The 4,320-nt window shown below is 41.2% G+C and overlaps 2 protein-coding genes across 2 annotated transcripts in view; one reads left to right on the forward strand and one right to left on the reverse strand.

The window, feature by feature from the left end:
• Window positions 1-341, forward strand: part of dlx6a (distal-less homeobox 6a) — a 2,816-nt gene extending 2,475 nt beyond the window's left edge. The window contains exon 3 of the mRNA XM_032536048.1: window positions 1-341. This exon is cut by the window's left edge and continues 464 nt beyond it. The gene's annotated coding sequence lies outside the window, so the exon portion shown is untranslated.
• Window positions 342-4,138: 3,797 nt separating this feature from the next.
• Window positions 4,139-4,320, reverse strand: part of dlx5a (distal-less homeobox 5a) — a 1,879-nt gene continuing 1,697 nt past the window's right edge. Inside the window, exon 3 of the mRNA XM_032536049.1 lies at window positions 4,139-4,320. This exon is cut by the window's right edge and continues 333 nt beyond it. The gene's annotated coding sequence lies outside the window, so the exon portion shown is untranslated.

Below are 4,320 nucleotides of genomic sequence, written 5' to 3' on the forward strand. Positions count from 1 at the left end.
TTTTTTTTTTTTTTTGCGTACATGACTGTTCAGTGGCCTCGCATATTTGTTATGCTTTAATTCATGTCAACATCTGAACGTCAATATACCAAATATTACCAGTGACATTTTAGCCACTTTGGGCAAAGACTGCTTACACTCTTCATGCGCTGTGGCGCCCAGAGCCTTTCGCCACGGTGGACTCCTGCCTGCTATTTTTTTGGTTGTTTCTCCAACATGCAAAACCAAGCAAATTGTCTGTCTGTAAATATAATCTGCGATTTTAGCTGTACATACACTTTTTATGTTTTGTCAGATTGAGTAAACCGTGACTCAAAACAGATGCCTGATGTTGAATGATTTCAGAAATGCATTTTAGCCATTTTTATGCTTCATATTGGGCCAACATTACATTATACCAGGCCCATTTCCCCGTCCCCTTGATGTGTACGAGCTTCTATCAGACGATACGTAAGATAATGACACAGTGCTCAGTGAAAAGCCCATTTCATCAGAGTAAACATTTTAAATAAAGCCAAAGCGCACAGTGCATGGCTGATTAGGAACGCCACACTATATAGATTTATCAAATGCACTCAACACCGGAGGAAATGAACTCACCCTGCCCCGCTGCTGCCTACATTCACCTCGAAAGACATTTGCTCCAGGTCCAGCTTATCTTGTCATTTCACCCTCAATTATTAGAAGTATTGACAAAATGTTTTCTCCCTTCTCTCCGTCCTAATGCAGGCCGTTAAATGCCAAGCTCCACGGGATGGATGTTGAACAAAGCAGCCAGCTGCAGCGGCGTTCAATATGAAGGAGATATTTGGGACAATTTGTGGGTTTTTATCCAAGTGAGGCTTTTTTTCCCCCCCCATTCTCATAAATGCAGGCATAATTAGGGTAATTTTTGATGTAGCCCGCTGATTACAGCGTTTTTACCGTCAAAGATAATTACCTGTAATTTTCTACCACTTTTAATACTAAAAGGCATCTTTATTTGGATTTGAGGTAGCACAGAAGGAACAAAAGAGGGAAATTATTCGGTTATTCACATACAAATTGCTGAGAAGAGTGAGCGGTCGGAATATTATCTGAAATTACAACGCTGAAAAGCTTCATGCAGCTGTCAAGTCGCGGATGTCCCACTGGCGCACATTCAGCCTGATACCTGGGCCCCCAGACTGGGGCCTATCTGCTCCTGGGCCATGATCTGCAGGCTGCATGGAGCCCGAAGCAGCAGTCGAGCAAACATCAACAAAAGCTCAAAAATACACAGTGGGGTTATTCATCTCCAAGACCTGGCACGTTCCATCGTGTTTTGCAAATTAATGGGAAAAAAGGCTTTGATGAACTATATCAGATGAGTTTGAATAGATGGATAGATAGATAGATAGATAGATAGATAGATAGATAGATAGATAGAGTAAAGTGCAGCAGAGTGACAGGGGGAGGGGAGTGCAGAGAGGGATGTGTCACTTCTTGCTCTGTGAGCTCTATCAGCAGTGGCTGATGCCCTGTACAGCAGGCTTCTCATATAAAAACCCCATACAGCATCTGACAAGATCTCACACATTACCACGTTACACCTTAGCGGTACCCTCATAAACACATCCACAAATGTTCTCCCCAACCAAATAAAAGAAAGGAATCCGAGTTTCAAGAAAATGCCAAATGTTTCCATTTCTCTGTCACATCTCGACTACACGATTAAGACGAAGAGTATTCAGCCAAGAGTGTCCTCCTCTAATATAGTCACAGGACAGAAAATATAAGACCCATCCTTACCTTTTTCCGCTTCTCTAACATAGATAACCCAAAAGCTCTGCACGGTTTTACTGCTGGTGGTTGAATAAGCAAATCCAGGTGGGGAAGTGTTTGCACACCCCGGTAAGCTCTTATATATTGCCTGCAAAATTAGCTGTTATTACTGTCACTGTTTAGTGATGGCGAGCTTGAAAAAAAAGCCCTCTGCAATCAAGAACCAAGCGCATCTTTGCAAATTATAGGTAATTGTCAATGTCCAGATTATGATAATGGAGGCCCTAATCCTGGAGAATAATTATTGTGGAGTGTTACAGTTGAAGCTGTCCAGTAAAGCTAACTGTCATTATTTAGACTCGATTTGCAAAACGGGGGGAAACTAGCTGAGTGGAAAATGTTCGGTGGGAAATAAACGGGGGCTCTCGATATAATGGCACCACCAGCGTGTTTGTGTGTGTGTGTGTGTGTGTGTGTGTGTGTGTCTGAGAGAGAGAGAGAGAGAGAGAGAGAGAGAGAAAGATGGATAGTGAGGGACAGTAGTGATGTACGTGTGTGCGTGCGTGCGTGCGTGCGTGCATGTGTGTGTGTGTGTGTGTGTGTATGAGAGAGATATAAAGGTATATGTGTGCGCGAGGTTGTGCGCGCGCCTGAGTGTTCTTGAGAGCTTGCACGTGCACTGTGAAAAATCCAAATTTCTCAGTGACCTGTTCGCATTGTAATTAAGAGACTACCGTTTAGCTTGCAACAGAAATTAAGATGAAAACGTCGGTGCCGTTTAAGATTAAGAAGGCATTTCTTTTTGCTCCTGTGTGTGTGCGTGTGTGTCTGCTATGGGTGCTGTAGTGTGTGTGTGTGTGTGTGTGTGTGTGTGTGCGCGTGTGTGTGTGTGTGTGTATTCAGTATAGGAGTATATGCTGCAATCAGGAAGAGGAAGAGGATTCTGTGTCAGGTGGAAATGGTACCATGCATGGGTCAGTGTGTGTGGGTCAGATGCAGTGCTGTTGAGTGTGTTTGAGAGAAAGAGAGAAAGGAGAATGGAGGATTTGTGTGCAACATATTCGTTTGAAAAAAAACTCACGTAAAATCTTTGTGCATATGACCGGGCACAACATTAGATCAATTTTCAAATCCCCGATGTTTCCCGTATTGGCATGGTTTGTTTAGCGGCTTTTTGCAGCGGCGGCGCTGCTGTTACTGCCTGATAATAACATGGTGAAATTGTGAAGGATTTTCCTTTTTTTTTTTTTTATTTCACCCGGAAGGTGGGCTGCGGCCGGGAGTGGCAGAGCTCTGGAGCCGGTCTACCCCCACAGGAATGCGGATTGTCTCAGATCTCCGTGCCGCCCCCCTCGCCTCCTCTCTGCCATTCAAAGCGGCTAATTGTAGGGGACACAAAGCGCGAGCGACTGCAGACTGTCTGCTGCGAGAAGCAGGCATTTTCTCTACAGACGAGCTGGAACCATCTGAAAGGCTCAATCAGGTTCTCCACTTAAATGCAATAGGTCATGACTGATAAAATGAGGCGATCATTCTGGTGCATGGTAATCAGAGGCAGTAGTGAATAGTGCAATAATAATATTTATAATGATAATAATAACCCAACAAATTCAGAATGTTAAATATGAGGGAAATATACAGTAAAATTCGGTGGGATTATTGGAAAAAATGGGTTAATTTAGAAATATTAATTATTGCAACAATATTAGGATACAAAGCATCCCCTTTAACCAGGTTGTATATAAGAGCATAATGAAATGAGCCCCTGACTTCTACAGGCACCCTATTAGTCTAAAATACTATAGATAATAAAAGTATTTTGCAGAAATAGAATATTGTAAATCCAGTCCAAGAAACAACTGTATTTAATGAAGGTATGTGTAATTATGGGTTAAGCCTCACAGTGGTACACACTAGCCGTTTTCTAAAAATGTATTTACAAGAAACCATTTTTGCTTAAGGTCTGTTTAATAAAGTCACACATTTGTACTGTAATTCTTCACAATCGCAAATGTAGCTTGAAAAAATGAGGCCAGTTATAAAAGGGAAAATAAAAGGCACACTTTTTTTCCATCCCCATGTCCAAAACCATTGTTAAGTTTGTCTGCGTAATATTTGAAAAATATCTAAAAAACAAATAATAATAATAATAATAATAATAATGATATTCCACAGAACAAATATAAATTGTGGGTGTTATGACGAATGAAAACTACAAAGATTTGTGACATATTCTAGATCCATCTCAATACGGAGCAGCTGTGATTTACAACGTTGTGTGGAAATGTCACCTCAGGCTCACAAGCATTATTCACGTCTGTGAGTCTTCGTCGTGATTTTCAGTGTAAATAACTGAGGGTTAAAATAACAAGAGACTGCAGTGAGGCCGGAGGTATCAAAGTTCCATTGTCCATTTAAACGTTTAATAGTCTTCCAAAATGCAATAAATTACATGCACACATTTACACATTTTACACGTTTCTTCTATGACTGCCATCAAATACATTGCATATTCCTCTGAAATTTGAACACGAGTCCCATAGAAGGAGAAAAAAAAAAAAGATTTGAAATGAACAA

Source organism: Etheostoma spectabile, chromosome 14, assembly GCF_008692095.1.
Source record: "Etheostoma spectabile isolate EspeVRDwgs_2016 chromosome 14, UIUC_Espe_1.0, whole genome shotgun sequence".
Taxonomy (NCBI): Eukaryota; Metazoa; Chordata; class Actinopteri; order Perciformes; family Percidae; genus Etheostoma; species Etheostoma spectabile.